Source organism: Mastomys coucha, unplaced genomic scaffold, assembly GCF_008632895.1.
Source record: "Mastomys coucha isolate ucsf_1 unplaced genomic scaffold, UCSF_Mcou_1 pScaffold4, whole genome shotgun sequence".
Classification (NCBI taxonomy): domain Eukaryota; kingdom Metazoa; phylum Chordata; class Mammalia; order Rodentia; family Muridae; genus Mastomys; species Mastomys coucha.
In genome coordinates, this window is record NW_022196910.1 from 19,428,745 (window position 1) to 19,442,147 (window position 13,403).

A 13,403-nucleotide genomic window follows, 5' to 3' on the forward strand; every position below is an offset into this window, starting at 1 on the left:
AAAAAAAAAGATCCAATGAACCACAAACCCTTACTGATTTGAATGCTTATTAGAAAAAAAATACTTTTCTAATATATAGGGGGAAATGCAGAAGAAAATGTCAAGTTACTTGGATAACAGAAGAATTTGTATGTCTTTAATTTTTAAAGTAAAAGAGACAGGTCAATAAAAAAAAACATTTAAAAAATGATCATATAAAGAAGACCTTCAAATATAACTCAAGAATTGTAGATAATACCACTGGAGCATCCAAACAGATCAGAACAAAGTAAAGAGATTTCCAGAGGTCAGAAAGCAAGGCCCATGATCCAAATTTGTTTTTGTGAAGTTCTACTGGAACATAGCCATTTTGTGCAGTTTTGACACTATGCTAGAAAAGTTTAGTTTTTGTGATGTACCTATGAGCTGTAAGGCCTAAGTTATTTGTTCCGATTTCTTAGAAAAAGTTTGCCAACTCAACTTATAGCCATTCAGAACACAGTTTTACAGTTATCAATATTAGAATATTTAAACTATTGGAGACTAAAAGTTTTCTTATTAGAATCTTTATATTCGTTTTCATTAGTTTTACTTAGTAATAATTCAATTAAGGTTTATATCAAGTATACATACTGTAGGTGAAAAGTGCATAAATAGTTCATGTTTCCATATTGTATTAATAAAAATCTGCCCTTGTGTCATTAAGTAGTGATCAAATGCAAGCATGCCACTTTAACATACATTAACTCACACAACTGCTCTATATATTCTAAGCTCTGAATGTAATTCACACTATTTATAAATATCAGAGCTGGGAATTGAGCCAAAGTCCCCAAGCTCAGTGCTCGGTCATTGCAACACAGGCTCGTTTCCTGTGGTGGAATTCTTAGGGCACTCACAATCCAGAACATAAAACTGATAACAGTGGAAATCATGCTGTGTGATAAATACTACTGATATATAGGGAAAAGATCTGGAGAAACAGAGGTAGAAAGAAATAATTCCACCTTGAAGGACTGCTTGTGAAAGGTAAGATCTGAACTCTAGTGGTGTGTAGTAGGTGCCCATTGGGATGAAAACAAAGAACTTTGCATGCAAAGAAATGGGACATGTAATGCTACAGAAGTGATGGCATGGATTGTAGAGGAAAGAATAAAGCTTGCAGTGACCTTAGCATTAGTGTTTGTGGTGGCGAAGGAAACCAAAATGTAATTAATAGCAAAGACCTTAAAAATAAATGGCAATCATACTGTCCAAAAATAACAAGGACCCATGGCTCATGAAGTCCTCTTTTCTTGCCACAAGAATGAGAGCCACTTGGCCAATGTTGAAATTTCTGAGAAATTAGGACCTATTAGATAGCTAAGAGGGAGAAGATGTTTAGATTGAGACTGTTAAAAAATCAAATAGTTACAATAGGCTTAGGCTCTATAGCATGGAGTGGCTCCCATGGGGGAGATACAAGAGATTTGTTAGCAGTAATTAACATGATCTGATGTGTCCAAACAAGGTGACTGAGGCAGTGAGGGAGCTGGGCCTATGGCTTGCAGTCTTTTCCAGACAGAAGGAGAAGAGATCCAAATGAAGACATGTAGTAGATTCTCCTTTTTGTGTTCCTGGGATTGTGGTATCTTCTGCTTGTATGGTCATGAACATCTGAGGACATACAATATGCAAAGAGGGTGAGATCTACAAAGAACTTGAGTTCCTTCCTCTCTTACAAAGCTAGATGGCATCTGGGGCCCTCTCATTGGTCAGTTTTTGTCCATTGTTCAGCTGTGTTCATAAATATAAAGCCTCAGACAAATAAATCAATGAATACTGGATTCCTAACTGCTGACCAGAAATACAAGGCAAGAGACATTACTCTATAATGCTGTCTGTAAACACCATCACACTCAGAGTGAGTTCTCAGCAGCAGCTCTTCCATGATGGCCGACAGGTCTCTGCACAGGGCTGAAGCACAACTCTTGAGTGGGGAAAGGTACATGTCTGTCACAGGAAAAGAAACGGATGGAAGGTTGTGATCAGTGACTCCTTCATACTTTTGCTGTAGGCAGGACCTTTCCCCTGGGGTCTTTGGGATTAGGAACATATGTGAGGAGAGGCATTGCTGGTTTGAATCAATGCTACATAGATAGTTATTAAGACTACTTGTTTCTGTGCTCTAGGGATAGGAGAGATAAGACTATATACAGAAAGAAGAGAGGAGAATGAAATAAATAACCTGCCCATGGGGAAGAAAGGGGGAATTTTGGAAAGAAGCTGTCAGTTTATCTAGTTTTGAGTAGATCTGATGTTATTAACCAGGTAAGCCATTATTTTTATTATAGCTCAGATAATCTCAGATGATAATGGTGATGATGAGGATGATGATGATAATGACGATAATTAATATTACTATTACTATCACCACCACCACCATCACCATGACTACTATTTTGCAACAGTTTTTCATGTAGCCTAGGTCTTAATCTGACCAAAGACAGCCTTGAACTCCTGACCTTCCTCCCTCTGCCTCCCAAGTCTGGGATTACAGACATGCACTACCAGGCCTCCTTCATCTTAGATTTTAAAGGTATATTGGATATTATGTTATCTATCTGTGATATGAGTATTCCTTATTCCTAACAAATGACCACATACACTCACCTACAACACAAGGCTAATCGATCAACCACATCTTACATGATACATATAGACCATGTGTGCCTATGTTTTGGTCAAGGACTGGCAGAATGTGAAAAGCTTAAGAGGGGGGATATCTGTTTCAACCTCAAATGAGAGGGTGTTGCAAGTTTCCTTCATCTCCTTGTATTTGATTTTGTTCCACAAGTGATACAAAACTCCTTGTTTTGACAGCTCATTACAGAAATGAGTACAGCTCAGTTGCCAGCTCATAGAATCCCAATTATAAATTGTTCTTTTAATAGCAGTACACTTTTGACTAGCTCAGAATGCTTTTATCTCGTCTTCATGAATATTACTATAAAAAATAAACCAAGTAACTGGTGTTAGCATATGGATTTTCTACTATCAGAATGATAAATGTAAAATCAGTGATTAATAGTCCTGTAAGTAGACTCCTCCCTGCTGTGCAGATGGTCATATACAATGACCTCTTCCCAGATAGGTACACTCATACTTTCTCTTGAGAAGCCTATATAAAACAAACACTCCGGGCTTTTTCTGCCATGTCAGATGCTTGACATCATGTCTTAGATTGGCTTGATCTTGCAAGTGTAGGAACTAAACTCCCTATACACATCTCCCTTTTTTTTTTTTTTTGGAACTAAATGCCAGTCTACCTTCAACTCTTTAAACATTCTTGCTGCAGCATTTTCTCTGTCCAATCACATTAGGGCAGTGACAGGCCTGTGATTGGACAGGAATAAAGAGGTAGAGCTAGAGTTGGAGGAGGAAAAAGGGCAGGGGCAGGAGGAGAGAGGAGATCATCATGGAGGCAGATGATGAGGAAGAGTCAGACCCCATGTGGTTATACAACCAAGCAAAGGTTTTTATAAAATAGATTAATTGGGTTAGAATATTGTCTTTATTATTTGGTTCTGAAATTATTGTATGGGCATCTTGTAGTTGTGATCTTATTATTAAATAAACCTGATTAGATAATTAAGCCTTAGGAATCATGCTTTACCAGGTATTACACTTTAGATGAATGATTGTAGGGGTATGTAAAGAGTTGCATGTGAGCGAGATGTTGTGAATAGCTGGGAGAAAATCACAAGAGCCTGCTGGGACATGGTGATGTCTGGACTGTACCAGCTCAAGAACAGTGGCCCGGAGGGAAAGTTTATGGGTTAGATTCATTTTATATAATTCCTGCAACACATTCTGACTACAAGTCTTTTCACTAGACTTCTGTTATCTTTACATCTGCTCTTAGACATATGACTCACTTTCTTAGGCTATGCAGATTCTTACATGCATACATCCACTCTGCATCAACATCAATGGGCTTTCTTCCCGCTGACTGTCAATTTACTAAATCTGTCTATCCCCTTTCAAACTAACTTCATCTTCTAACTTGTCTAGATGGGATTCAACCTCCTCTAGAAACAGGTAAGTTAAGGACTCCTGCCAGAAGTAAGAAGTAGAAAAAAAAATAATGAAATACGACTGACCTAAGCGTCTTACAGTTAACTCATGACTGTGTGTGCATTTTATATTTTCCCTTCGAGGAGGTCATGTGTGGCACCAGAGCTTTTGGGACACACAGCAAATGTGCTAGGAGCCAATTTGCATTTTTTTTTTTTTTGCATTTCAGTGAAAAACTGGAGCAGAAAGTGATGTCTTCTCTTCCTGTCCTTTTCACACCTTCCTACTTGAAATCTTATAGGATGGAAGGGTATGCAGATGCCATACTTACTAGGGTTTGCTGGACAGCAAACCCTCCCAAATTTAGTTGATTGGTTTATTTAGCTCATGATTTTATATATAACGATTTGGGTGGGGCTTAGACTGGTGAGTCTGTAGATTCTGTCCATTTGACACGTACATCTGGAGTTAGTTGCCAGGTCAATGAGAAACCACTTGGTTTGCAGAGTGGGTAGAATGTACAGTTGTGGCTCCCATTTCTATTCCACAAGGTTTTTCATCCTTCAATAAGTTATCTTGGTTAGGAACAATAGAAGAATGTGAATGGATGTACTCAATTTCTCTACAAGCTCAAGCTGCAAACCTGTGTAATCTTTCCCCCCAGGTGCATTGACTAACCCAGGCTAGATGTCAGGCAGTCCAGACCCAGGGGTTGAACATTTAATTTTGGACTCTTGCTGAAAGACATACACAAGGAAACATGTCTATTTCTTCCATCTGCCACAAATACCAAGATGACTATGGGACCACCTACCTCTTGACTTCCTGCAGCATAACTGATAAATGTCTTTATGGCTTAACTCACCAGGGGATGTTGCTTTTGTTTCACTGAAGGAGTTCTAGTAGCTGGCCATCAAACCAAAGAAGGAGGCTTCCTCTAAAAAATAAATAGTTCAAGTTAACCTCTAGCTCAGAACCTCCACACTCTTGGAGCTACTTTCAGTACTGGTCTGCTGGGCGGATGGCTCATTTTCTTCAGACAGCTTTTCAGAGAATCAGCATTTCTCAGGTGTGTGCTTGATTTCCACTTTGAATTGTTGGCCTCTCAGCTCCTGTCAAGGTCACTGGGATAATCCCCATCCCCAGCTGTGTGTGCACTGGTCTCATAACAGGACTCAGAAAAAGCAGGTCTGGGCCATGTTCCTTTATCCATCGCCTTTTCTTCCTGGGCCCTTTTCTCTCCTCCAGCACTTGCCACTCTGCCTGGTGTGCAGCTGCACACAGACTTTGTTAATTGAATACAAGGATAAAACTTTAAACAAGACACAATAAGGACTGTATCAACTAGACAGTCATTTGTCTTAACAAATATCTATTCTTAGATTTCACAGATCCCAAGGAAGAACAGAAGGGCTCCAAGTAATTTATATCTCATTATGAAGTCGTTTTAATCATGTTCCTACATTGGTGAACTTGATGTCTTAACATTTGCCTTACAGGTATGTGTTAGATACACTTTGTTCTGGACAATCAATAAAATGCCACGAGCACCTTGTCTGGGTTTTCTAGAAATGGAATTCTCTTCCCTGGGGGCATGGTTTTCAAATACACCCCAAGTATTCCAAAGTCTACAAAGTGAACCAACTTTTTATCAACTGCTAATACTTGTGCTACTATAAACCTGTTTTAATAATGCCAAGGTTGGGGCTATTATACAACCAGAGGCAGCCCTCCTAGGCCTAGGAAAGTGCTGAAATGAATTACTGTGCTGGGTCCTAAGTTTATGAAACCAGAGTTTCTGTCTTGATATTTTATTCTCACAGAAACCATCACAAAGGACCCTGGTCACCATAATAAACCTGGACTGATATTTCCTCATATGCTCTGCCATTCATGTATTCTGTCTGTCTGTCTGTCTGTCTGTCTGTCTGTCTCTATGTCTGTCTCTATGTCTGTCTCTGTGTCTCTGTTTCTGGCTCTCTATCTGTTTCTTTCTCTGTGTGTCTCTGTCTCAGTCTCTGATTATGTCTCTCTGTCTCTTTCTAAAGGCATTTTAGTGTGTTTTCAGTGGTCATGATTTTGCGGTTTTCAGGCTTCAGAGCACCTAAATAATAACAAGCCCATTCAACCAGAGCTATTTCCACTGCCCAGAGAAAGCTAAACTGAAGGGCATGTTTTCTTTGTGCTTAGAAGTACTTAAAACAGAATGGACCACTGTAAGGAGACACAGACCCAGAATTTGTCAGCAAAATGAAGTGCTCCATAAAGAATTCACTTAAAAAGAAGAAGAAGGCCACAGAAAGGAAAGAAGAATAGAGAATCAGATTTGACTTCTTCATTGTGCTGCATAAATGCCTCCTGAATAAGTAAATGAGGTTGGGCAGAAACTGCCTTCATGTCTCTCATTTTGACTTCAGAGTCTCACCAACATGACTACCTAAACAGGAGCTGAACAAGGATAACAATAATAGACATACTAATAAGGGCAGTGTGTTGGGGAGAACCCAGAAGGTCTCAACCCTATACAAACAAACAGAAACAGGGACAAGCACACTAATTGGTTATCTAAATACATAAATATGAGGAACATCGAGTAGACTGAGCAGTTTGTACTAATGTATTTAGGAATACGTACTAATGGAACAAAAAGTGGTGATGAAGTTGTGAAAACTAAAGGAGATGCATATATGAGGGTTTAAAATGAAGAAAAGAAAAGGAGAAATGGTATAATTATATTAAATCTCAACAAGTAGAAAAAACTATCATAGTTAATGCTCATATACAGCTAAAGCTGATAAACAGTGGAATGGGGACTTTCTATTCAAAGAAGACCCACGGAGCAACAGCACTGTACACTATCTAGAAGTGTCCTGGAATCAACCTGTACTAGTATGGAAGATCCAGTTGTGTATGTCCCTTCTTGGTGTTCATTGGTGCTTGGTGGGTAGTTGAAATAGAGGAGTACAGTTATAATTGGTAAACTCCTTCTGATCCCAGATCAAGAACTAGCTGCTAAATATTTACCAGCACATCATCAGTTAGGAGCGGAGGGAGCATATTAGAAATTTAGCATCTCAGACTCCCTATCTCAATCAATGCTTTTCTAATTTGAATATTCATGTGAACTGCCCGAGACTCTTACTAGTATGGTCAAACTTTCAGCATGTGTTCAAGGCACTTTAAAAGGCATCTTCATGCTGTCTGGAGTTGATAACCTGCTGACAAAGGAAAAATTAGTTTTTTTCCAGTGGAGTTTCACTGAGTATGTTAACCCCACTTCAGTGCAACCCCATGGCTAGATTGGCCAACGCAAAACAAGCTCAGTGGTATTTCTAGAGACTTTTTGTCTCATTTTATTTTGTTGAGCATTTTTTTTTGGTCTTATTGGTAAAACAACAATATATTATTGTTTTCTGGTTTTGTGGTTTGTGGGTGGTGGTAGTGGTGGTGGTGGTGTGTGTCTATGTGTCTCTGTGTTTCTTGTTTTTTTTTGTTTTTGTTTTTGCTTTTTAAAGAGAAAGAGAAGTCTTGGAGTTGAATATATGGGGAAGATCTAGGAGAAGTTGGGGGAGGGGAAAACATGATCAGAATACATTGCATGAAAAAAAGCCAATAAAAATATGCACTTTATAGAGCAGCCATGAGGAATAGAATCCAAAACTCTCAGTGGATATCTAAAGCTATGAAGAAGAGAGTCCACTACATAAATATTGCATTTTGAGACATGAGAGTAAAGCTTGCATATATTTAATTTTCCTTTTTTCCTTCTTTATGATGTCATAGGTTCAGATTTGTTCTTGTCAGAGATTTTAGTTTTTTTTTTTTTTTATTAAGTCAAGAATCTTCACTTTTTTAATGAAAGAAAGCACCCTCTGGCATCCTTTGCTAGTCCAAATGGGCAGTATGATGACTTTTGTACTTTGAAGTCATTATTGTGTAAAGTATGGGTTCCTTGAATACAAATATTGAGACACTACAGCAATCCAATACTTCATGAATAGGCAAGTAGCATATTTAGCATGGCTACAGTGAACAAAGGGATGACCTGTGTTTGGGGATACTGAGAATGATGCACAATTTAAAAGTGAGAAGTTGTTTGTGGCTGGCATTTCCCATGTGTTGTCTTTGATTAGAGTTGTCTTTGGGTGCGTGAAATTGTAGCAAGTCAAATTGCAGGTTAAGGGGGTGGGGCTATTATGTGCTGCACTGCAGTGCTGTAACCACTCCAAGTCCTCTAATTGAATGTCTCCAAAGAACCCTAGGTCCCTTATACCTACTCCTCTTTAGCTTGCATTGATTATTTCACTATTTGTTCTCACTGCTAAATTCAAATACAATCTCTACTATCTTAAGAAAAAAATAACTATTCTGCTTATTTTCCTCCTTAAATTCCATCTAGGATTCTCCTGGGGTAGTTCTTTAATTACTTATTTCTTTTATTGCCATTAATCCATTTTTTGGTATAGTGATAGAATATTACAGGCAATTTATAAAGAATAGATATTTGGGTTCTGGAGAGCTGACTTGGGGCTGAAAGCACTCACCAGATAAGCATTATGGCCAGAGTTTATGTCTTCATAGTTACAGAAAGCCTGATGAGGTAACACAGGTCTCTAATATCAGTGCTCCTACCACTGATGTGAGGGACAGAAGAATCCCTGGAAGCTCTCGGCTCAGCTGGTTTGGCAGTACACAGCTGTAAATAAGAGACCTAGTCTCAAGCAATATAGATGGGCAAGATGGACACCCAAGGTTGTATTCTGACTTTCATGTGCAGCAAAAAAGGAGAAGAAGAGGAAGGGGAAGGGAAAGGAGAAGGAGAAGTAAAAGAAAAAGAGGAAGGAGACAAAGAAGAAGAAGAAGAAGAAGAAGAAGAAGAAGAAGAAGAAGAAGAAGAAGAAGAAGAAGAAGAAGAAGAAGAATATGATAGCATCAACAACACCAAAGAAAGAAAGAGGAAGAAGAGATGAAGAAAAAACAATTTGGCCATTGGTTCCAATGGCTGGTGGTTCATTTCAAGTCTGAGAGAATGGTTCTTCACATGGCATCATTCATGACAGATGGGGGAAGTACAAGAGAGGACAAGAACCAAAGAACAAGTAAAGAGCCAACATAGTTTCCATCACAAATACACTCTGGAGTGTATAGTCTGAACATGTGAGAACATGGTGTAGTCATGAGGACAGAGCTCTTGTCATGACCTCTTTGGGCCTCACCTCTCAACACCATCACACTGGAAACTGAGTTTCTAACACTTAAGTTTCTTGAAAACAATTAAACCCGAGCAACCACCGAGGTCCTAGCCAACTCATCACATGCTTTATGATCCTGAAAAGGTGGATAATATGAATTCATCTGTGGCCCTGTATGAAGCAGCATCTAGTAGGTGCTCAGAAAATGTTCATTGAATCTGTAGATTGCTCCAGATTCATCTTGAAGCTTCTAAAACTGTAGTTATCTCTAATAACACATATCTGGACAAATGTGTAGGAAAATCCCCATAATAGGTCTAACTGACAAAAAGGGGGTACTTTTCTGGCTATGATCTCTGCCTAAATACTTAGAGATACTTAGGAATAACTGAAAATTAAAGGCCATTGCTGCTTGTTTTGTTGAATAATACATCTGCAAACTAGAAAACTGCATGTCTATTTTATTTACCAGCACAAATGCCCATTTGCTCACAGACATAGCTGTTTGCAAGCAAATTTCATTCCCATGCAAAACAAATGTAAATTTGGCATTAAACAAGTGCCAATTATTTCCTGAATGTGGAAAGGAAAGGAAGGGCGATTTAACAGATAGAGGCTCTGGGCGAGGAAGCAGAGAAGGCGGCCTAGCTCAGCTGCACAGGGCTTTTTCATCATAAGGAGTGAATGTTTAATCCGCTTAATTGGGTGGGCATTCACTGTCAGTGAGCAGAGGCCCAGTGTTCCGTGTAGTTTTCTTTCCCTGGGAGATGGCTGCTGTGACCTTCGACAGTCTCCTCCACGGGCTGCTGGAAAACAGGAAGCTAATTTGGGTTTGTTCTCATGTTTCTTTCATGTGGAGGAGAGAATTCGTTTGATAAGCCCTATGTCAGTTTTTATTGTGAAGCCTGATTACTGTGATTAATTTTAATACTACTAGTTACCATTTATTAGGGGCTTCTGAGATGCCAGGCAGAATGCTGCTTCAGGCTTTGTGTCTCCAACTGAAGTGTTAACTCTCACCATAGCCTTGGAAGTGACACACTGTGGGCTTTTTGTGCAGAGCAGGAATCAGAGGTTTGGCATCAAGTCAGATATAGGGCATTGTGGTTTATATGTGCCCTGGACTTCCCAAGGCCTCTGGCTTTTTACTAACCTTACATAGATCCTTCCCTTATTTCTGTCCTACTATGTATGTATGTATGTATGTATGTATGTATGTATTATTATGTATCTATTACCTGTCTGTCTATTGTATGTATATCTATAAATATCTATTTATCTTCTCTCATCTATTATTTGTCTGTCTATGTCTGTCTGTCTATCTATCTATCTATCTATCTATCTATCTATCTATCTATCTATCATCTATCATCTATCTTTCCCATCCTCTGGGCACTCATATATAATACATATAATGCATATAAGTATATACCATACATGTATTGTATATGCAATAATACATGGAACAGACTATACAGTGAGTTACTTTTTCCTTTTCTAGAAGTAGATATGCATTCAATGATACATAGAGTACTACTTGTGCTAGATAATCCAACAGGCACCGGTTACTCAGCTATCAACCAGGAAGTTCAGTCCTGGCCTCTTCGAATTCTATGCATCACCTATTGTATACCAGGTGCCATTCTGGAATCTGAGGCAATGAACAGAATCAGGCTTACCATCTGCATGTGGGTGTTCACAAACAACTGGAAATCTGTAATTAATCTCCATGGAAATAACAATAGTATTCGCTGAGCATTTATTATGTGTGGGATTCTCCTAAGCTCTTTGCAGATATTAACAGAACTGATTTCATTGGGTTTTTTCACTTCAGTTTGGTAAAGGAAGGAAGGAAAGGGGGAGAGGGAGAGGGAAAAGGAGAGGAGAGAGAAAGAAAGAGAAAGAGAGAGAGAGAGAGAGAGAGAGAGAGAGAGAGAGAGAGAGAGAGAAGTAGTTTGTGATGTGTTAGAACGGTGGGTCGCAGCAGAACATACCACACTAGGCCCAAGCAGTTCCATGTGTAAGAGGTTTAATTGAGAGGGAGAGAGGGGGAAATAGCGTGGAGAGGAGGGAGAGAGAGAAAGATGGAGGAATGTTCCCCATATATTATGGGTTGTCCCGTAGTGGCCACAGGTAAAGGTGGGAGGTGAGCTCAATGGATTCTAGGAATATGGTGGCTGTCGCCCTGGCAACAGGTTTGTGGACCTGCCCATGCATCACCACAGGCTTTGGATGCTCTGATGCTAACAGTTTGTGTCCAGTAACTTCTTATAGTGAATGGGAGTTACAATGCAAACACAGACCACAAATCCCAGGTTAAAGCTTTTCAGGAACTGCATGCACAAGCTGCAGAACTGAACACAGAAAAACCTCTTATGGGCAAAGATCACCTCTGAAGATGTAGTATATTTAGGATCAGAGAGTTGAATATCACCAAAATGTCTAACTGCAGTGGGAGAATCCTAAGTAAATGTTAGTGCATTAAAATGTTGCAGGGTCTCAACAGCCACCTATAAGAGCAAAATGTGTTCCATGCTCCTCACAGTCAGCACCAACATGCATCTGGCTGTATGTTCTCAGGGCCAATATTTAGAACGTCTTTCTGCCTTTCTTCTGAAAAAATATTTTTGGGAACTTCATGTATGACTATAATGTAATTTTTCAAAAAATGGTTCGGTTTTATTTCATGTGTATATAAGTGTTTGCTTGCATGTGTGGGTACGTACCCTGTGCATGCAGTATCTATAGAGGACAGAAGAAGGCTCTGGATCCACTTGGACTGGAGTTGTAGAAGCGTGAGCAACTTTGCGGGTGCTGGAAACTGAGCTGGCTCCTCTGGCAAAGAAACCAGTTAACCGCTGAGCCATCTCTCTGGTGGTTCGGTTAATCACTCTCCAACTCCACTTCAGCTTTTAATTTTGTTTCTTCTGTAGGCTTAACTACCTTTTTCATTCTTATTATTTCCTCATAGAAAACACTCTCACTGATACTGTTAAACCTGAGAATCACAAAGAGAAAAGATCAAGTCCATGATTGTCCAATTAAAGCAAGCTGTAGTGGGGGGCACTCCCGGGACCAGCAGAAGGATGCCTCATCCTAAATCAGGATTTGAGAGAGCAGCAGCCGCTGGCCTCTTGAAGTCCCTTTTATAGGAGAGGTAAGGTGTTCACAGGGATGCGAGAGTTGGCTGTTATACTTTGCTTGAAAGATGAAATGGACAGGACAAGGGTAAGGATGTATACATCGTGTGAATGGGGTTGCAGTTTACATCGGATCTAAAAAAACCAGGAACTTATTCTTAATTACAAATAAAACCCTTCTTTAATAAGGATTTAACACAGGACAAACAGATTTTTTTTTCTTTAACTAGGATTTAACACAGGACAAATCAGGAATGTCTTCTTAATTTCAAATAGAAACTTTAACTTGCAAGGCTTAGCATAGGACAAATAGAAATTTACTCTCAACTGTCTTAAGTGCAAACAGAACCCTGCAAGGTGTATCTTTCATGTTTTGGTCTCCTGTTAACAGGCAAGGTATATTGTTCTTGTTTTGATTTCACAATATATAAACTAAGCATACCAATGGCATACCAAACTCAGGAATCATGAAGGATGGAGAGGTGGAAGCCAGAATAAGATAGTTCCTTTCCTCTAATTAATTACAGGTTTCCCATGATAATGAGAGGAGGGGCAAGGCATATATTATATCCCACTCTCCTCCTATAGATATTTATAGTCTTGCAAATTGTTTCTTTGATCTGGTTTGAAGTAGATATTACCTTGTTACCCATAGTGTAAGGCTATTGCAATCTAATCATGTCTTCAATATAGTCCTATGGACACCCAAGAAAAAGCAAAACAGGCAAAGGAGAAGGAGAAAGAAATGTCAAGGATGTCATGTTTTTACAGGTAAAACCATAAACTGGAACAGGGAGAGTCTTTTAATTTTATTAGAAGGCCAATGTAGTAAAATGGCCCCTTTTGGGGGTGGTGGGGTTCAAGGCAGGGTTTCTCTGTGTAGCCCTAGCTGTCCTGGAACTCACTCTATAGATCAGGCTGTCCTCGAACTCAGAAATCCGCCTGCCTCTGCCTCCCAAGAACTGGGATTAAAGGTGTGTGCCACCACTGCCCAGCCTTTTTTTTTTAATGGCTCATTTTTAATGACTTGTACAAA